The sequence below is a fragment of the Ailuropoda melanoleuca genome, chromosome 9 (genome assembly GCF_002007445.2).
Source record: "Ailuropoda melanoleuca isolate Jingjing chromosome 9, ASM200744v2, whole genome shotgun sequence".
In the NCBI taxonomy this organism is placed as follows: domain Eukaryota; kingdom Metazoa; phylum Chordata; class Mammalia; order Carnivora; family Ursidae; genus Ailuropoda; species Ailuropoda melanoleuca.
Genome location: NC_048226.1, coordinates 92,859,067 through 92,880,945, shown reverse-complemented (window position 1 = coordinate 92,880,945; position 21,879 = coordinate 92,859,067). Strand labels below are relative to the sequence as shown.

General features: G+C 49.7%; 1 protein-coding gene across 2 annotated transcripts in view; it reads left to right on the top strand.

Annotated features, from left to right (window-relative positions):
• The window catches only part of CYRIB (CYFIP related Rac1 interactor B), a 133,435-nt gene that overhangs the window by 10,185 nt on the left and 101,371 nt on the right, over nt 1–21,879 (top strand). The gene's annotated exons all lie outside the window — the stretch shown is intronic.

Below are 21,879 nucleotides of genomic sequence, written 5' to 3'. Positions count from 1 at the left end.
GGTAGCTCATTGTGTGTGTGTGTGTGTGTGTGTGTGTGTGTGTGTGTGTGTGTAGACATGGACTGATGCCCAGTTCATGCTAAGAAAGGTCTACGGCTTATATTCAGATCACCTCTAACCCTCCACTGCGGCTGCCATCCCCAAAGCAAAAGTCACTTTGTTTCTGTCTTCTCCTTTAGTTGACTGGACTTCTGGAAGTCAAGGAGGGCAGCCTATTCTTCTTTGTAACCCACATACCCAGCGTAGGACTTGACACATCTGGGTCTTGGGCCAGTTGCAGGGTGAATGGATGCGTGCATGGAGGAACACGTGAATGAATGAATTTCAGATAATGGCAATGAAGTTGTCCAGGCTGTAGCTGCAGCCTCTTGTCTTTATGGGGTAGAGGGAGAGGGATGTTTCTGGAAACGACCTTTTGCTACTGCCTTAGATGTTTTGCAATAGCAGATACTTGAAATTCTGCTTGACACTTGCTCTCTGTGGTGAGTGATGAAGAAACACTTCCTTTGTTCACACTTGGCTCTGCACTCTGTAGATATGGGCCGGGGCCTCTGTCTCCCTCCTGCCAGCCTGGGAGCTCCTGAGTCCACTCCACGGGACCAGTTACGGAGACAAAGGGCTCATGGATCTACTGTTACTTAATTTCTACAGCTTGTTGAATTGGGGTGCTCAGCATCCTGCCTGCCTTCCCTTCTGGGGGACCTCCAGTGTGTAGGTCTTGGAAGGGGGCCGAGGTTGGCCTCTCTGTACAGAGGCTGAGGCAGACCCGACATTCTTTCTTCCTGCCTCTGCTCGGCCACGTGGCATCGGTCCCAGCCTAGGGCCACGTTGAAGCAGGGGCAGCGAGCTGTCCTTCGGAATCGGGACTCCAGTTGAGAATGGCGGGTGTCCTAAGCCGACGTCCTGTGGTGTGGCCTCAGTCACATTTCCCCTCTGCCCAGTCTCCCTCGCTCCTTTATCCCAGCCGAGCTCTCCAGCTTGCCTGCTGATTCTGGGGCTTTTCCATTATTTTCTCATCAAATTCCCATTCTCCAGAAAATAATCGTCACCGACTTGTGTTGTCTGTAGTCCATAACCCTGACCGAGCTGCGCAGCTGTGGCCACAGCGAGGCCCTCCTTTGTCGGGCGGACCTTGGAAACACGGTGGGATGGGCGAGCTGGCTTTGGATGCTCTCCTGTCTCCAGCCGCCTCCCTTTTTGTGGTGGAGACACTGGCCAGCCCACTCACAGTCCTTGAAGACTCAGTGTCTTGCAGTTCGGGTCAGTAAACATCAAGCCTCCTGCCGGGTGTCCTGTGCTGCTGGGCGAACAAGCACAGGGACACAGAGGTAAAGCATCTGTGATCATGGGCAGTAAGGGGCTAGTGGTCCGGCGGTGGACACAGGTACACCGTGGGATAATTCTGCTCAGCCAGGTGGGATGATAGATGCAGGCAAAGGTGTCCTGTTTGCACAAGGGCACTCCTGACCCTCCCAGGGGACCCGCAAAGAAGAGGTAATGCCTGAGCTGAGGTTGGAAGAATGCAGGCAGTTAGCGAGACCACACAGATGGATGGGAGGAATTTCGCAAAAAAGCTCAGCACGGCTAAACCAGGGAGGTGACAGGTATTGCAGTGGGTGGGCGGGTGGGGGCAGAGGACGATGGTGGCTGGTCCGCCTGGAAGGGAAGGCAGAAGCCTGAATACGGGTGACCTGTATGCCAGGGGCCAGCAGACATTTCCTGTAAAGAACCAGATGGTAAATTTTTGGGCTTTGTGGGCTGTATGGTCACAGCTGATTTACTCTGTCACGGTAGCAGCTGAGCCGTCAAAGATAATCCATAAATGACTGGGTATGGCTGTGTTCCAATAAAACTTTATTGACAAAAACAGATGGTTTGCCTGACTTGGCCCATGAGCTGTAGTTTGCTGACCTCTGTTTCATACCATGCTAAGGAGTTTGTACTTTCTGTTGAGATTATGGAGAATAGAGGTGTTTCTGGTTGCTGATAACAGTAAACTCAAGTCATGGTGGCTCAGCGAGGAAAGGAAGTTGATGAGCACGTGACGTGTAACTGAAACTTCCAGGTATGCAGGCTGTAGGTGATATCGGATCTGGGCCCTGGCTCATTCCTCTGTTCTCTCAGCTCTGCCCTCCCATATGAACTTCATTCTCAGGCTGCCTCCCTCATGGTGCTAAGATAGCTTCAGCAGTTCCAGCCTTCACATCTACTTTTCTTCTCCAATTCTTAGGTTATGTGTGCAACCTGGAGCCAATCCCTGTGGCTGGGAGAATGCTGTGTGCTGATAGGCTAAGGGTCCAACCAAAGGCCCCCCATAAGGGGGACATGGTCAGCCCTGCCCAAGCCACATGGCTGCTGCCCAGTGGACAATGGTGGATTGGGTCCACTCCTGAAGGTTCTATAAGCAGAAGAGTAATGCAACCAGACACGATTTCTAGAAAAATCTCTGGTGAAATTGTGGAAAGGAGCCAGGCTAGAGTCAGGGACACTGTTAGGAGGTTGTTTCTGAGCCTGGAAGCCAGTAGCAGGGCAATGATGCTGGACAGTAAAGGAAGAGAATGGATTTGAATACTGGGGATGAGATTTACAGAACTTGTGTCTAATGTGTGAAGTTAACAATGGGAAGAGAGGAAGTGAGAAGGACAAAGTTATTAAGAAACACCAGTCTCTAGCTTGGTAACCAGGAGAACTAGATGGGGAGCCCAGGTATAAGGGAAGATGTGGTGTTCCGTGGTGAACAAGATGAACTAGCAGGTGTAACTTTACCCAGGGTCACTTCTCCTGGCTTCACCTCCATGCCCACCACAGGAGACCCCATCTTTGATTTTTAGAATTTAGGGACAGCCAGGACAAGCTGTGCTACCACAGAGGAAAGGTGGTTCTTCTTCCCTTACCCTCTATCCCTTTTGGCCTTGGCTGCCAGGGTGCTCAGAGCCAAATTTGTGCTTAATCACCAGCAGCCATAACGGGCCCTTAATTCAGTCTGTTTGCTTTGTTCCCACTGTCATTTTCTCTTTCTGTTTATTCTCTTCATCTATCCTTTCTGTGTTGCAAGTTATCCCAAATCTCTTTTGGAAGGAGGCAGGGTATAAACAAATACGTGATAAAGAAAGGAGGATATCAGGACACTGTTGATCTGGAGACTGCATTTCCACCTCCTTTCATAAATATTGGTCTGAGTTAACTTCGTTTCATCTGTGGCAAGCTGGCTGATCTTGGACAGTAGAGATTTTAGGTTCCTGGAGGAAGGGGCCCATGTCTCCTTTACCTCAGGATCGCCAGCATTTATCACAGTGCCTGGTATATCCTAGGCACTTACTAAATGTCTGGAAAAATGGAAGTGATTTAATCATGGCAGAGTCACGTGTTAGCATTCCGAGTGTTGTTTGGGGGTGGCCAATAGTGTTGTTTCTCATTCTTTGACAACTTGGCATGATGCTGGGGGTACATCCCCCCCAATTCATTCTCCCCATTGCTCCTGTTGAGAATGTAAATCAGACCATACTGTCCCTGCTGAAAACCCTCAGTGGCTTTCTGTTGTCACTGAAACACTAAACAGAGCCCACGGTCCTGAGACCCCAGCCCCTGCCTTCCTGAGTTCCCCGTTGGCTCTCTGCTCTTCCTCGCCTGCTGTAACTCACCAGCTTCTTTACGTTCCCTGGAGAACTGGGCTCCTTCCACCCTTGGCTCATGCTGTTCCCTCTGCCTGATAATGTGTCCCTGGGTCTTTGCAGAACAGGTGCCTCCTTTCTCGGTTTCAGACTTTCTTGTAGAGCTTCCCTTTCATCTCAAGACCCTGTTCCTTCCCTTCAAAGCTCTCTTCTCGATTTGTATGTGGTGTGTGTAGCTTGTGTGCCTGTTAATTAGGTCTCCCCACCACCGCTCCAAAAGGTAGAGACTGCTTCTTTCTGTTTGTTCACCCTGGCTGCCCAGAGTCTTGCCCCACCCTTGGCACTTGGCAAGTACTTGCTCAGTAAATGCTCGTTGAATGAAACGAGGCTGACCATTCATCCATTCAACCAGTATTTATTGAGCACATACTAAGTGCCAGGCTGGCTAAATAAGACTTAGGGATACAGTGGAGAACAGAAGAGACATAATATCTGTCTTCCTAGAGTTTTCATTTAGCTCCTCAGCCTGTTCAGCCTCTGAACCATGTCTGTCCTTTACCTGTTTCATTCACGTATGTGTATATGCACACACATGTACATACGTAGGCATATAGGTGTTTGTGAAGCCATAGTTTATTGAACACCTGTGTTCTATGTATAAAATATGCTTTTATACATATGAATGTGTCTGTATATCTAAAACATGCACATATATGTGCATACGTGTATATGAAAATGAGCATTTTTCGAATACCCATTGTGTACCAATAACAGCATGTTTATATGCATAAAACACACGCATACAGTCTCTACATTTATATGGACCCGGGTGTTTCCTGAGACCCGCTCTATGCCCGCACCACGCTAAGGCACCGCAGAAGAGGTGGGGAGGAAGGCACCATTTCCTTCTGCCAGGAATGCTCTAGACCTGATGGGGACAAGGCAAAGAGGTGACCCTGGGCAGGGTTACTGTAGGGTGTGAGTGGGGACGGGCATGAGGCCTGTGGGTGCTGGGGCTCGGAATGCTGCCTGTGATGGAGCAGAGTCGGGTCCTGCTTGTGCTTTCCTGTTCCCATGATGAGGACGGTCTGGCGTGGCGCCTGCTGGGGGGGGTGCGTTCGGTGAGGGGGCTCCTTCCGTATTGACGCAGGTGCCTGCCAAAATCAGAGATCATCTGGGGACTGACTTAATTTGGGTTCTTTTAAAATAATCAATGAAATGGAGATTTAGAACATGCAGAGACTTCGATTCGTGCAGACGTCTCTTTTTTTCTTAGACTTGACCGTGGGGCGGGGGCCGGGTGCAGCGGGGACGGAGAGTCACGTCAGTGAAAACTAAAGGCATTTCTCCCCTGTCCCTTCATACCCTCATCTAGAGCTTGACCATTTGTCCAGGTCTCTGTGTCAGGGTATATCATTCTCTTGCCCTCTTCCCTCCTGCGTTTTCAAGACAAAGCGAGGTCCTTTTCAGGTCCTTTATGCTGCACGTGGTGCCCTGGGACAGGGCTCCCGGGGACTTCTTCAGTGGCGGGGGTTTGAGGCAGGGCACCTGCATGAGCCCTACATGTTGCCACGTCCTACATTGGCAATTTTTTTGTTTTCCTAACAGTTTTACTGAGGCATATGGTAGGCAGAATAATGGCCTCCCAATGATGTCCACACCCTAATCCCCAGGGCCTGTGAGTACCTCCCCTTACCTGCCAGCAGGGCCCTGCAGACGTGACTACGTTAAAGATCTTGAGACGGGAAAATCACCCTGGATTATCTGGTGGGCCTCATAAGAGGGAAGGTCAGAGTCAGAGGGAGGTCAATGATGGAAGCGGGGTCCGCATCTGAGATCCGAGGATGCCTCGCTGCTGGCTTTGGAGATGGGGGCGGGGCACAGGCCAAGGGACGCGGCAGCCACCAGAGACAGAGAACATACTCTCCCCCCAGAGTCTCTGGGGGGAGTGGGGGCCTGCTGACACCTTGATTTCAACCCAGTGAAGCCCTGTCTGGATTTCCGACCTCCAGAATTCTAAGATAATAACGTTGTGTTGCTTTAAGCTGCTACATTTGTGGTAACTGTAACAGCAGCAACAGAAAACTCATTCAAGGTGTATTGTATGTATCATAAAATCTACCCATTTCACGTGTACGGTTCGGTGGTTTTTAGTCACTTTACCCGCTGGTGCAACCGTAACTGTAATACAGTTTTAGGATATTTTCATCGCCCAATAAGATGCTTCATGTCCATTTACATTACTCCCTGTCCTCAGCCCGAGGTCACCACGAATCTACTTTTTGTCTCTCTAAATCCATCTATGAACTTGCTGTTGGAGCATTTCATAGAAGTGAAATACTGTAAATGTGGTTTCTGTGTCTGGCTTTTGTACTGACTGTAACGTTCTTAAGGTTTGTCTGCATTGTCGAGTGCGTGAGTACTTTGTGCCTTTTTATTGTGCGACAGTAATCCATTGTGCGGACACACCGCGCAGTCTCTCTCTCCGTGGGGATTCAGGTGGGTAGACACTGGGTTGGTTTTGGTTTGGGACTCACGGATAATGCTGCTGTAAGCATTCGTGTGCGGATCTTTAGCTTAACATAGGTTTTCCTTTCTCCTGAGCAGATATAGAGGGGTGGAATTTGCTGGCTCGTATGGAGTTTTATGTTGAACACTTGGAGGACCTGCCACACTGTTTTCTAAAGGGGCTACACCATTTTTAATTCCCACCAGCAATCTAGGAGGGCCCCCTCTACCTGGCTTTTAATTCTCAAAGGATGGTGGGTTGCAAAAAGGGCTGAGCACACACACTTGTGTGTGCGTGCACGTGCATGGACGGGCACACCTGTGTTCATAGCCACACACCCTCAGAACGTTTCCAAGGGACTGTTACCGCTACTTGAAATTGGCCGTAGCAGGAGGTAAAGAAGAAAAGAAAAGCCGCTCTCTTTTCTGGGCTTTGAAGAAATAAGTTCCAGCAGCTTCTCTGTATCCCTTTTCCTCCCTTCCCTCAGTATAAGCCCTAGAGCTCAATAAATAAATAGTCTTTGGGGTTCTCGATCTGTGATCTTTGATCCTTCCTACATTTTCTTATCACTGGGTTTGTCTTGAGCATTTGCCCAAATCTGGGGCTGATATTGGTTCCTTTACTATAAGCAGAGAGACAGAAATTTCCCGCCCTGAGTGTGGATGGCTTAAGTCACCATGCTTCTCTTCTTCACCCCAAGCTGGTCTGCAACGGCACCAGCACACCACCCCCCAGTTCCAGCTTCTGCTTCTAAGTTCTGCTTTCCCCTTCGTCTGAGCAAGTCTAGACTCCACTGGGTGGGGTTGGGGCTTGGGGAGCTGACCCAGAGGTTCAGCCTATAGATAGATGACTGCTTACCAGGGGTGTGGTGGTGAGGGGCTCTGGCCCTGCCGTGGGGGGCGTGATGTGGGGTGAGATCCAGACATCAAGTGTGATTATTCCGTCTGGGCTCAGTGGGTAGGGAGGCCCCTCTTTGTTCCTCAGTGGCTGCAGTAAACAGAGCACAAGCTTACTTTTGGACAGAGATTAGTAAAGGAATTGCAGGTATTCCATAGCCTCTTTATTGCTACATGTGAAAAAAGGTCATATAGACTTTGGTGACTGGCTTTAAATTCCATTGGATCCCATGAGGAAAGCAGTGAGTAATTTTATGGTGACCATTAGAGGTTTTCAGTTTGAGGAGAAACTCTGCCATGGGCTTCTAGACCCATACCTAGATGACCGGCTGCAGAGCTGAAACCTGGAGCTGACCGGGCCAAAGGGTCGGTTGGCCCCCAGGCAGGAAGCCAGCCACCTGGGCTCTGACCCTGCGCCGAAGGGGTGGGGTGTGGATGGGATAGTATCGGCTGGCCTGAGCAGCTGAGGGGTTGATAGATCGCAGGACGGGAAAGACTCAGAAAATCTAAGATCATGACCTGGGTCAGCAGACTGGCCGAGCCCTAGAGCAGCTCAAGGGACTCAAACCCCATTTAGCGGGGGTATTAGTGCCATTTTTGAAAATAAGAAACTGAGGCTCAGAGAGGCCAAGTGACTTGTCCAAGGCCACACAGTGAGTGAAAGGAATAGCCAGAAATTCACCTTCCAGCCTGTTTCTGAAATCATTGTGACCTTGTGGAATGCTTTTTCTTTGGAGATTAATGGGGTGTATAGGACACAACCCCGAGCCGTGAATAAATGTCCACATGACAACTTGCTGTGTCCAGGAGAGGGTAGACATTTTCACAAAGAGCCACTGCCGCTGTTACTGTCTGTGTTGACAGTGTTAGGGGTGGTGGAGAGGGTGAGAAACTGGCTATGTCTAAGTAAGGCTGGAAGGCTCCAGTCACTGGGCCAGTGAACAGAGAGACCCCATTTTCCAGAAGAGATACGATGCAGAGCGGAAAATACACGTGGCTTAGGTAATTTTTAAGTCAGCGTGTACTCATTAGTGTCGTAGTAAAATAAAATGGAGGTAAAGTGATCGATTATGTTGGTTGATGGGCGGGTGGGGGTGGGGGGGGATGATGTGGAGCTGAGAGCCCGGTGTTTGCCCTGACTTCTCTGCCTCCTGACTGTGTGACCCTGGGGTGTCATGTCACTTCTCGGATTTCCAGTTTCCACTTCTGTAAAAAGGGAAGGTGGCACCAGAATATCTCTAAAATCTATTTTGACATTAACTCTGCACGTTGGGTCTTAGAAACGCTGTCAGTTGGTGTTTAGCGTCAAGAGACAGTTTTAGCCAGAGACTTTTCCTGTGGCTTTGGATGAAATTTACACAGCTGGCCCGTGGTTTCAGTGGAAACAAACAAACCCCTTTAATTTACATGACAAAGGCTTATTGATCCCAAAGCATCTGAGTCTTAGGTGGGTGTTAGAAAGCTTTGCGGAAGGGTAGAGGCTGTATTTAGGAGGTTCTTGAAACACTTTCTATACCCCCCTATGGGGAGTGGGGGGCTTTGACCTCAGTAGAGGGGCTGTAGGTTACAGAACAGAAGGGGTCAACCTTGTCCTCAAAGAGCTTATGGTGTCAGCTGGGATTGTAGCAACACCTACTGTTTGGAAGACTTGCCATCAGGCGGAGTGTGCGAATGTCCCCTGATGACCAGGGGGGTTCCTGTCGAGGAGAACACAGACCCTCGGCCAGGTGGTGGAAGGGATAAGGGCTGTGAAAGGAATCTGCATCATAATTCGTAGCCTGTGAAGGATTTGCAGGTTCCTTTGGAAAGGCATCCTGGGAGGTGCAGGGGTGAGGGTGAGCGTCTGGGGTCCACAGTGAGAGAGAAGGATGCTTGGTGCGCCATGCGAAGGTCCTTGGGCCTGGAGCCAGCCTCCCCCCTGCCATCAGCAAGCCATTGGGTTGGGCCTGAAATGGCAACCAGGGCAGGAAGCAGGGCCTGGCAGCAACCAGCAGCTTCTTACAAACCACTGAGGATGGTGTCTGTCAGCGCTCTGGATTGCAAGTGACAGAAACCAAACTCAAGCTAGCTTATGTTTAAAAAAGATAATTTCTTCTGTCAAGTAGCTAAACAGGCCTGGCTAATCCAGGGGCCGGATTTTGTCTCTGTCTCTTGGCCCTGCTTTCCTTCCTCCTCCTAGGCTGTCTCTCCTTTCCATATGGTAAGAGCCTATCAGCAGCGTGGACTCAGGCTCATGTCTTCTCATGTTTGCCACCCCATGGGGGAATCAAGGCATCTTTTTGCAGTATCTGCAGCCCCACTGCTAGAAAAAGCTCTTACTAGCCCCTCAGGGTCCCATGCCCATTCTTGAACCTCAAGAGGATTCTTACGGCCATTTAGGGTCACATGCCTGTTTTGCAGCCAACCATGGTTTCTAGAAGATTCTGTGCTTTGAGTGCACTCCCCTAGGTAACATACTGGGCCCTGGAGCATGTGGAGGGGAGGACTGGGGATTCCTCATTGGAAAACAGGGTCCCATTACCAGAAGGGGCACAGAGGCTGGGCAAAGATGTCAGCTGCGCATTGCAGGGAGCTTAGTATCGACTTCGCTTTTGCCTGCTTAGGGAGGCTTCTGTTGAAGCGATGACCTGAACTTGGATGTGAGTAGAGAGAGGGAGTTACGGTGGGTCCATGGCCTGTCCTTAGTGCCACTGCCACACGAACCAGTCTCCTCCCCTCCCTGTCTTTGCCTCCAACAAACTCTTATTACAGCCTTGTCCGTCTTCATTCACCCTCACATTTTGTGTGCATGCTTCATGCCCTTCCCCTGTGTCTGGGGGTGATGGTCAGACTGCCTGACCCGCCAGAGTAACTTCTGGAAGCCTCTGCAGTGCCTGATGTTCATCCTTTCCTGGCTGGGTCCTGGAGGAGGTCTGGGAACGCTGGGGGCAGAGGGGCCCTGAGGGTAAGGGCTCTGCACAGCAACCCTTTCGCACCCCCTTCCAAGCATTTCCTATTTTCACGACTGATACCGCCAGGCTAGGTTGAAGCAGCCGCACGCTTCCTGCTAGTGCGAGAGCTTCGGGGTGGGGCCAGAGTAGACTGTTCCTCACCTCCATCCCTCCCCCAGCCCCTGTGCACACTCCACCCTCAGATGATTTTCTGCGGGGCCTTTCCCAGAGGGAATGCGCCATTGATTCTTGAGGCAGTCGATTGAAACAAGCAGGGGTGATTGCTCTGGAGACGGCGGCTTCCCCTGCTCACCCCGTGCTCTTGGCTGGCCTTGTACGGTCGTTCCAGATCACCTGCCCTTTCCTCTGAGGGTCTACTAGGCCACCTCTGCCCACGCTACTCTCTTTGTACCTTTTTTTTTTTTTTTTTTCCTGTGAGCAGTTCAGGTTTATAGGCCTTGGAGAGTGTGCAAATATTGGATTTTAATTAAGGAAGTCTGGAATGAGGAATAGAGAAAAGCTACTTCTCGCTTATTTCTGGGGGCTCTGGCAGGGCGGGGTGGGGATGACTGTGGTGCCGTCGGCCACCTCAGCCTTCGTCTGCGCCCCCAGGGTGGTCCAGGCACCCAAAAGGAGGGGTCAGGAGAGGGACCGTGGGGGGGGTCCTCTGGCCCATGGTGGCCTGTGGGAAGGGAAGGGGGTAAGTAAGGCAGGAGGGTGCACCCCTGGGAAGCTCTTCTGGGCCAGAATCTGGAGCCCAGAGCAGGTGATGAGAGGGGTATACACCTGCCATCTGGTCAGTCCCTACCTCCTGTTAGTGCTTCCTGCTGGCCGGCTGTGTTGCCCATCTGGTCCCTTTGATCTCAGGGAACTATCCTCACCACAATCTTTAGTGGTAAATACTATCATTCCTGGTTTATAGTTAGGGAAGCTGAGCCCAGAGAGGTTAAGAAACCTGTCCAAGATCACCCAGCAACTCAGTGGCACCTGAGGTGAGTCAGAGTCTAAAGCTGTGCCCAGCCTGGCCCTGTGTTTCGTGCCCAAAGGGTGTTCTTAAAAGAACCCCCAGACTGTTTTGAAGCTAGGTGGGGTCCTATAACTTAAAGCCCTAGAATACTAAATGAGAATATATCTCGACGGGCAGAGCCTGCATATTGGCCAAAAGAGGGAGAAAAAATGGTGTGTGTGCGGTGAGGGCGGGGGAGCGATGAGCAGCAACCTGGGGTATCAGGAAGAGAAAGAACCCAGGAGCCCAGAGTTCCTGTCCCGGCCCTGCCCCCAGCGTCATGGGGCCTTGGGTGAGTCATACCATCTCTAGGAGCTGGTTTCCTTTTCAGTGAAATGAGGGTAAGAACCACAATAATAGCATTTATTGCGGGCTTCCTTAGTGCCAGCACCAGCTCTGGGACACCAGGACCACAGAGGTACAAGGACCTGGGCTTCTGCCCTGGGGGGCTCAGGGGCTAGTGGGCAAGGAGGACACCCCCCACCCCACCATGCCCCCACTAATGCTGCACATGAGACATTAGACAGGTTTGTCCTTGGACGGGTTGGTCCTGGGGAACCAGAAGGTGGGAGGGAGGGGGGAGGCTTGTGCCCCAACTCTGGCTTCACAGCCCTGCAGCCTTCTCACTGCTGGCCCTGCAGCGGAGGGAAGAAACCCTTAGGAAGGAGACTTCTTCCCGCAGCCATAGATAGTGCTTCTCTCTGCTGTAATCTTCTCATCTTGGCTGCTCCTGAGACTCCCCTTCCTGAGCATTCAGATGAAAAATAGAGTCCCCAGCTGTGCAGCAGTCACCTGAGAGCTTTTGGCAACACTGGTTCCCAGTCCTGGGGAACATTGTTTCTGAAAAGCCCCCGGGTGGTGCTGATTTGCAGCTTGCCCCTCTGGGGACCCTCCGCCCATTCCTGCCCTGGAGAGGTTCCAGAGAGGATCTGCCGCAGTGGGCTCCCTCAGGAGGCAGGGAGCAGATCCCCCTGGGAGGGAGCAGGGACAGGTGCGTGGGGGACTCTGTGCTGGGAAGGACGAGCTCCAGGGTGGTCCCCTGCATGCTCTGCTCCATGTGCTGCCTCTCTGTCCCAGCGGGGCACGGGAGAGCCCGCTTCCTCTGCTCCGCCTCCTCCCTGCTCTGTGACCAGGCTGGATCCCTGTACCGGGCACTGTGTAGGGCCACACTCTGGTGACCTGGCACAGTGTCCCCCAGTTAACCCGGTGCCCGCTGCCCTATGGCACCTTCTGATGGGAGTGACAGCCGTCGACAGGCCTGGAACAGAAATCAAGTCATAGAGAGCCCAGTGGGACAGCTGTGGCAGGTTAGAATCCGAATTTAAACCTGACAGGTATTTTGAAGATCTGGTTGAAATGATTCCCCTTTTGTTCACTTTTGGGGTACAAAATCAAATTCTTTTTAGCATTTTGAGCTAGATTTGGTTTAGCTGCTTTTAAAGAAATCCTATTTCTTGAAGTTCAGTAGGCCAGGCACTTCCTGAACATTGTCCCCTAGTAAAGTTGTAAGGATTACAGATGAAGAAACACGTTCTCCCAAGAACTTGTGGCCCGTTTGTAAATGAGGGAGTGAGGATTGGAACCAAGGTCTGTCTGACATCAAAGCTCATTCCTCTGCACAGCAGTGGACCCTAGTTCCCCGTACGTAAGACTGGAGCTGAGCTGGATACAGTAGCCCCTAGCCACATGAGGTTCTTAAAGTTTAAACTAATTAATTAACATTGAAAAACTGAGTTCATCGGGGGCACTGGCCAGAGTACAGGTGCTCAGGAGCCGCCGTACTGGACGTTGCAGAAACAGGCATCTGCATCACTGCAGAAAGTTCTGTCGGACAGTAGTGAGCGGCCTCATGGCACAGAGGGGGTCCGGGCCCAGCCTGTACAGCTGAGCATGGTTAGGGGGAGAAAATGGGGAGCAGGCTGTCTGACCATGTTGGTGTCTACTACCAGAGGGACTGGCCATCCTGCTTTGCTTAGAGCGGAGGAGTTTCCCAGGACTTGGGACTTTCCTTGCTAAAGCTGGGAAATTCCCTGATAAACTGGGATGGGTTGGTCACTCTGTTCACGACGCTGTTTCTGTGTGGATGTCATTGCTGTGCCCAGATCCAGGACATGCAGAGTTTAGCAGAGAGTCGCTAAAAGCTCAGGAGTGAGCTAGCTGACTAAGTGATGGCATCATTCAGGGATCGTGAGAGGAGTGCTCTGAAAAACGGGAGCCAGGGGTAAGGTGTACCCAGCAGGGGCCCCCAGTCTGGATTGAAGGCTCTCTGAATGGGTGCACCTGAACCCAGAGCGGACACCTGGGAAGCAGTTGAGCAGGTGAAGGAGTTGGGCAGTGGGAGGAAGCTAAGTGACCGTCCCTGGGTGGTGAGCAGTGGGAAAGTTGGTGGCCGGTGTGGCTCTGCTCTGATCTTCCTGTCTGAGCCCAGGCCGTTCCTTTCCCTCCAGCCGTCACATTCCCGCACCTCTAGAATCCGGCAGTTAGACCTAATACGCAGGAATAATATTCTATGCCTCTACCAGTGTCCCTTTTTCAAGTAAATAGTGATACGTCTTTAAAGGCGACCCATCCTTACACAAAGAATGTGTTTGATAATCTGTATTTCAGGCACAGGACCTTTATCTTGCTCTTCTATTGGCGAACAGCTCCCCTTTTCTCTACTTTGATAAGGGGAGGGCCAGAGCTAGCCTGCAGGGTTCAGGTTTCACGGAGATGCTAGTAAGTCTGGCACGCTGTGGCCGTCCGGTGCGTTCTTTCCCTTCCTTATGCTCCTCCTCCTGACCTTCATGCTGTTTTCTTAAATCAATGCCAGGCTGCATGGCATTTCTTGAACGACCACTCATGTTACAATATACAGTAATGATTAAGGTTATCGAGGAGGTGATTGGTTAAGCCTCCAATAGATTTATTTTGAATATTCACTAACAGAGGAGCCTGATGTGGGGCTCGATCCCACAACGCTGGGATCACGCCCTGAGCTGAAGGCAGACACTTAACCACTGTGCCACCCAGGTGCCCCTTCATGCTGTTTCTTAAATCAATGCCAGGCTGCATGGCATTTCTTGAACGACCACTCATGTTACAATATACAGTAATAATTAAGGTTATCGAGGAGGTGATTGGTTAAGCCTCCAATAGATTTATTTTGAATATTCACTAACATGTTGAGCACCCTGTGTAGTCTCTCCCCTTCCCCTAAAATATTGGAGATTTCTTAAGGTTAAAGATTGGTCCAGATTCATCCCTTGGACATAGAGTTGCAAGTACTAGAGCATTGTTAAATATGTGAGTGGTAGATCATGGCACTATGGGAAAATGTAGGACATGGATGCATCTTAAGCTGGGAGAGTGATGAGGGAAGGTGTAGAAACCATGTTTGGCTTCTCTCCTGTTTGCAGAATGTGATCCTGAAAATAGTGCAGAGCTCTAGGAGAAGGGATGCAAAGGGAAATGGTAATTAGTAGGTCCTGTCGCTGACTGTTATCTTTGACAGAGAACTGCGCGGTGTAACAGATCCCAGGCCTGGGGCTGGGAGGATAGTGTGCTCCCCTGGCATCTCACGGTCCTTCAACATTCTTAAGAAGGTGACAACCTCAGGGGGACAGTGTGTGAAAGAAACTCTAGGAGCTTTTATTCCCCCAAACGCTAGTAAGGCTAAATATGTGAAATGAAGCTACTATTTTTGGGGAGGGGGACCCAAGCCAGAGATTTTTTTTTTTTAAAGTAGGCTCTTCACCCAGCGTGGAGCCCAGCAAGGGGCTTGGACTCACAACCCTGAGATCAAGACCTGAGCCGAGATCAAGAGTTGGAAGCTTAACCAACTGAGCCACCCAGGCACCCCCCTCCCCAAGACAGAGAATTTTTATAAACTTGTAGTGGACCCTAGAATCCATTACGCTCTTTCAAAAGAATCCCAAAATATGTATGGGGTTCGCACCTGAGTAGGGAACGTGCATTGGAAGTCAGGAGTATTTTGTATGTTCCGTCGTATTGGGATCGTAGAAGGTTGATGTGTATTTAAGTTTGTGCACATGTGTGTGCGTGCATGCAGAACCTTCATGTATAATCCTTAATATTTGAAGTACATTCTTGAGGATGAGGCATCGGTCTGTTTTTGCAAATAAAAGCAATGCTGCTGAAGATAGTGGGTCCTGTTGTCATGTAAGATTTCCTTAGCTAATTAGCACTAGTTATAATTAGGAAATTAAACACCTGGGACTGTGTTTCAAGGGACATTTCTCCCCAGTACGTTAGCTGCCTTTCTGGACTGCCTCCTTGGCAAGTGATGATAATGATACAGTTGGCAGAGCCACGGAGAACCTGGTTAATAGGAAAGGATGTATTCTGAACAGATCAAGGAACACTTCCGAAACTCCAGCATGGCGGAGGGCTCCTCCTCCAAAGGCTTTTATTTCCAGGTTGCATCTTGGATGTCTTACGGTCCTGGAACGGTCCCGCGGGAGGTGGTGCCCACCATTGCGTGAGTCTGGGGGTGTGTTCTCTAGGAATCCTCTGTGACAGTGGGGGTTCCAGACATTGCAGTTTTTCCAACAACAAAACCAAATCAGCCAAGATGAATTGGCATCATTTGGCATGAGGCCTTCCTGCCACCAACTCACGCTAGTCATTCAGGGCTTGGCCAACCAGAGGAGGAACTGAAAACGTGAGTTACGAAAGTTTTAATGTTCAGGTAATAGGGATGTCTAACTCTCTGAAGTACGCTATACACTGACCAGCAGAGAAGCCAAAATTAGTGCTGCTTCTACCAACACAAGGTGCCACCAGCCTCAAAGTGCTCATGATCTCACCGAAAGAGCCACATGTTGGGAGGTCATGCAAATGGTGTAGGAAGGGGTCTCAAGTTCAGGTGGTAGAGTCGAGAGGATGAGTGATGTGAACGGCAGCACTGCCTAAACACTGTTGTCCCCAACTGTTACCTCCTTGTCTCTGGTTCCTGTTCAGCCTAGGTGTCTGGGGCTGCCTCTGTGACCCCGTCCTTGTGTCTCTCCGTCACCCCGTGGCTGCCTCTGTCAGAGTCCTTGTCACGCGGTGTTGTAGGAAGCAAGGTGCGTGCTCCCCCGAGGGTGAGGTCTTCGAGGAAGGCGCTGTCTTGCCCCTTTGAGGCTGCCTGGCCTGTGAAGGTCATTGCTCCATTCTGAGACCCAGGCTGTTACCAGCCAAAGGCCTGTGTATTATCCCTGTGACCTTGTCTTCCCCGGGGCTGCTGTAACACATACCACAGACTGGGGGGCTTATAAACAGCAGGTTTATTCCGCACTGCCTGGAGGCTGGAAGCCTGAGATGAGGGCATCGCCACAGTCGGGTGAGGCTCCTCTTCTGAGTCACAGATTTTCGCTGTATCATCATGTGGTAGAAGGAGTGAGGGAGGTCTCCGGGGCTTCTTTCATAAGGCCACTCGCCCATCCATGAGGGTTCCCCCTTCATGACCTAAGCACTTCCCAAAGGCTTCTTTTTTAAAAAAGGTTTTATTTATTTATTTGAGAGAGAGAGAGAGAAAGTGCGCACCCACAAGCAGGGGGAGCAGCAGAGGGAGAGGGAGAAGCAGACTCCCCGCTGAACAGGGAGCCTGATGTGGGGGCTCGATCCCAGCACCCCGGGATCATGACCTGAGCCAAAGGCAGACTGAGTCGAAGCCTAACTGACTGAGCCACCCAGGCGCCCCAAGGCCCCACCTCCTAATGCTGTCACATGGGGTGTTAGGATTCCAGTGTGTGAATTTGGGGGAACACCCACATTCAGACTATAGTACTTGTTACTGACATATAATGTGCATACAAAACAGTGCCCGTCCTGATTCTTTTGGGATGCGTGTTTTAAGTCCAGCTGGTTTAAAACTGGACATAGCAGACGTTTGGAGGTGGAAGGCACAGGGAGGGCCAAGTGCCCAAGCTCAGGTGCTAGCAGCAGGAGGGAATCCTGGCCCGTGTGAATCTGGGACTGGGTACAGCTGCGATGTCTCCTGTGCCGGGCACAGTGTGAGGAAGACGAGGACTGGTATCCCGGGCACGCCAGAGGTTTGGAAGTTTTCATCATGAAAGCTCCTTGTTTGGATTAAGCAATTACATTTCTTTTTTATTATTTTTTAAATTGTTAAAAATTTTTTTTTTTAGGATTCTATCCGTTTACTTGACAGAGCAAGAGAGCACAAGCAGGGTTGGGCCCCGCATCTGGCTCTCTGCTCGGCGGGGAGCCTGCTTCTAACCTCTCCTACATTTCTTTTTTAAAAGAGACTTGTGGCTTCTCAGACCTGGGGGGTAATATGAACATGTGGAAGAATCTTACCTTCCTCACTCAGGAGGCGAGTTGGATTGAGAGACCATTTGTAACTCTTAGCGGTGTTAGCATTTCCGAGTAACTATGGAAACGGCGTAGCGTTAATGTGTGGCTTTCTCTGGGCTACTTTCTCTGGGTTGATCAACCCAGCTACCCGTGCAATGATCACATTTTTTTCCTTGACAAAATTATAAAAAGCATTGATTTGCTCAAGAGTCTGTTTTCATACGTTTGTAAAATATTGCCCTAATATATTTTTTTTACATTATCGTTAAGTCCTCCAAAGACCGTAAAAGGGGCTTCTGCCTGCTTTAGATGATTTATCATGAATTCCGCATAATAATAATTCTTACAAATAGCTAATATTCACAGAGCACTTGGTATAGATTAGCCACTGTTCTGAGGGAAAGTTTTATTAAATAAGTGATTAAGGGTTGTTAGAAATATTACAGAGCTCTTGTAATTGAACAGGATTATGGGTATAAGTTTATGATTTTATTAACAAGGCTAGAATGAATCATGGCTAAGAAAAAAAATAGCAAATGATAAACAAGCCAATCAAATTACAAGACGAATTCACTGAGGAGAAAGAGTAATTATTTCAGTTATTTTTGTGTGCTTAATTAACATTTATTAAGTGTCCTCTGGGTCTCACAGGCACTGTTAGGTACTTTTACATCTGCTATTTTATTTAATTACGAGGAGTTCTTCACTTCCACGTAAGATTTCCCATGGGCTTCCTTCAACTAATGAGTTATTCTGGCCGGTCCTGCTGGTACAGTGAGCCACCTGGGAAGGTGGAGAACCACGGTGGTGCTGGGGTGTCATCCTTAGAGAGTGTTTGATTGGACAGGGTTGGGACCCGGTGGCAGGATTTTTAAAAACAGCTCTCCTTCCTCTCCCACGGGCTCTGGTTAAGTTGGTCGTAGGGATGAGATCCTCGGTCTTGGACTCTTGGAGATGTTTTCTCACCGGCGGAGAAATAGTGACTTAAACTCCTCAGCAATCAGCACTCATCACAAACTTTGGGAGTCGTTGGCTACGCCAGGTAGAATAAGAAAAACACCTGTTTTCCTTGGACTGTTTCCTACGAACTGGGATGTAGGAAGTGTCAGAATAACGGCTGAATGACACAGGCCAGAAAAATGTTGCCCTAAATGTCTCAGACCCAGAATGTCCAGTGGTGCTTAATCTGTCGCTGGGCCATACTCTGTAGTGTTTATCATGTCAGTGACTTGCCTAAGGTTTTGTTTTGTTTTTGGTTTGAAAAAAAAAAAAAGACTAGGGAACTTCACGCTAGAGGTAATTCCTTTTAATGAAATACATACATATGTATGGACGATGGATCTGTGAATAAAAAGAGTTTAAGAGGACACAGAGAATTATGCAGAATTCTTCTGGTGGAGGGATTATAGGTCGAAATAGCTTCTTTAAACATTGTCTTTGATGGCATAGTAAAGTTGTTTAACATCAAAACATTAAAAAAAATTAAGGAATTAAGTGGTTTGGGAAGCTCAACTTTTCTTTAAAAATGGTGATAGCCTGAGATCACATCACAGAGAGTTAACCTAAAAAAATGATCCATAATCAAAAACATATATCCAGGGGCGCCTGGGTGGCTCAGACGTTAAGTGTCTGTCTTTGGCTCAGGGCGTGATCCCAGGGTCCTGGGATCGAGCCCTGCATCGGGCTCCCTGCTCCGCTGGGAGCCTGCTTCTCCCTCTCCCACTCCCCCTGCTTGTGTTCCCTCTCTCGCTGGCTGTCTCCCTCTCTGTCAAATAAATAAATAAAGTCTTAAAAATGTATATATATCCAGTCCCTAAAAAAAATTCACGGTCGTCTTCACAGATCGATTTGCTTCAGTGGGAACTTTTCATCCTGCCTAGAAACCCCAGGGGCCGTGTGGTGTAACTCGTGGACAGAAACAACAAAATTTCCAGTAGTTCTGTCACCGTTAAGCATTTTCCCTGAAAATAAACCAGTTTTTCGGTAGAGCCTTCCACTTAAGAATGTCTTGTCCTTTTAAAAGCATTGTGGTACATTTGCTAAGAGAACTGGGGCAACTCAGTCATTCCTTGGGGTCTGGGGTTCTTCACTGGGGTCACAAGGGGATCGTCATTGTCCAGGTGGGGCTGCCCTGGGGTCCTGGCGTCGTCTGTAGAGCAATGGGGGAGAAGCATCAGGGTGGCCACTCTGGGTCTTTGGCTCTCCCGCCCTGGGCTCAGAGCTGCTGGGGGTGGTAGAGAGTGGGGGCATCTGGATGTGTGTTCAGTTGCAGAGAGAGGAAATCCGTTTAGTTCTGTAGGCATTTTTGAGGACCTGTTATGTATCAGGCAGAATCCCAGGTGCTGGGAACAGCAGGATGGCCAAACTCAGTGTTAGCCCTCAGATAGCTTCTGATGTCCAGGAGGAGACTGAGAGGGACACAGAGAATCACAGCATTTCTTCAGCTAGGCCAGGGGCTGGCTGGGAGAAGGGGTCAGTGGGAACACAGACTGTCTGTGTGAGCTCTGGGTGGCTTTTTTTAGAAACAAACAACAAGGAGAAGACAGCTCCCTCTTTGAGTCACTCTGCCCAGCCACTCCTGAGGGGAAAAGAAAGAGGAAGGAGGAGGGCCCACGTGTGATGGTTGGGACTTCCCTGGTGCCCTGGAATGGACCCAGGGGCTTCTGCATGCTGGTTAAAGGGCTATCAGGGCAGGAGGAGGACTCGGGCTTTCAGAAGACCACAGAACCAGCCCTTAGCGTTGGAGGGACTTCAGGGGTCACCTAGTCCAGGCAAGTTATCCTGGCAAGCCTACCTGCTTACGTATCCAGGTCTAGTATCTTACACCTCTCTTCCCGCTGCTTGTGCTTGACCATGTGAACTGGCAGATTAGCCTGCGGGCCTTTGCATGTGCTGTCGATTCTGCTTGGATCCCCTCCTGCCTGGGCTGGGCAAATTCTAACCTGTCTTTTCGTTTTAAGCTTACATATCACCTCTTCCGGGGAAGCCTTTCTCATATCCCCCACTTGCCATCCCTTGCCTAGTTAATTAAATACCTGTTTTTGTGATTGCTCAGCACTTACCACTGTTGAACACTTTTTCATACTCCGTTGTAATTGCTTGTCTGCTTGTCATTGGGCCACTAATCCACGAGAGCTCCTGGCTGGCTGGGATGGTTTCATTCCTGGAATTATCTCCATGGCCACATGCTTGGCACATCATAGGTGCTCCATAGATAGTTCTTGGAAGAATGAGAGTTCTCACTTTACAGCAGAGGCTGTAGGAGCTCAGAGAGGTTCAGTGCCTCGCCCAAAGTCACACAGCTCTGAGAGACTGAGCAGGGGCTGGAGCCCATGGTGTGGCGTCTAAAGAGGAGACAGGGGCACCTGGGTAGCGCAGTCATTAAGCGTCTGCCTTCGGCTCAGGGCGTGATCCCGGCGTTCTGGGATNATCTAAAGAGGAGACAGGGGCGCCTGGGTAGCGCAGTCATTAAGCGTCTGCCTTCGGCTCAGGGCGTGATCCCGGCGTTCTGGGATCGAGTCCCACATCAGGCTCCTCTGCTGGGGGCCTGCTTCTTCCTCTCCCACTCCCCTGCTCTGTACCCTCTCTCGCTGGCTGTCTCTCTGTCACATAAATGAAATAAAAATCTNATCTTTAAAAAAAAATAAAAATAAAGAGGAGACAAGATCAGATCTGGTTTCTAGAGCCACAGTCCCTATCGTGGAAGTGAAAACAAGTCACCCTTGCNGAAATAAAAATCTTTAAAAAAAAAATAAAAATAAGGAGGAGACAAGATCAGATCTGGTTTCTAGAGCCACAGTCCCTATCGTGGAAGTGAAAACAAGTCACCCTTGCCACTTTCCTTCTCAGGGAGCTACTTGCTGTCTCCTGGGTTAATCTCTAGGTGATGCTGTGGCCAGCTGATCCTTTGTATTCTTCAAACCAAAAAAAAAAGGGGGGGGGTTTCTTTTTCTGATTTCTAGGTCCTTTTTCCCAAGGCCCTAACATTGCCCCAAGAGAACAACTTGCTTCCATTCTGTATTTTGTAAATCCGGTCAAATTTGAAAGAAAGAAAAAAAATCCTTTATGTAATTGGAAGACATAGTGAGAGGAGTTCAGAGAACTGTAGTGGTGTGTGCGTGTATGTGCATGCGTGTGTGTGTGTGGTGTGCACACAAGGGCATGGGACACGTGTTGCACACGCTCGAGGACAGAGTTTATAAGAATGCTTAGGGGGTTCATAAATTAAATCCCCTCTTTCTTTGGACACCAAAGCAGTTCTGTGATCATGATTTGAAAGGGAATTTTAGGGGCATCTGGCTGGCTCAGTCAGTAGAGCGTGCGACTCTTGATCTCAGGGTTGTGAGTTCGAACCCCACATTGTATAGAGATTACTTAAAAATTAAATTTTAAACCATAGTCATGGAATGAGAACAACAAGAAAACCTGTGCCTGGAAACCCAAGGGGAGATGAGAGGAGGGGCACAAGGGTTGACATGATCAGCCCACCGTGTCCTCCCACCACAGTCAGGCTCAGCCTCCTAACCTTTTGTGAATAAAGCGGGGCTGGTGGATTGGCTTCCTGTGGTTCAGCACCCGATGAAAAGCACAGAGGACACACTAAGGCAGCTAAGATGTAATCAAAATA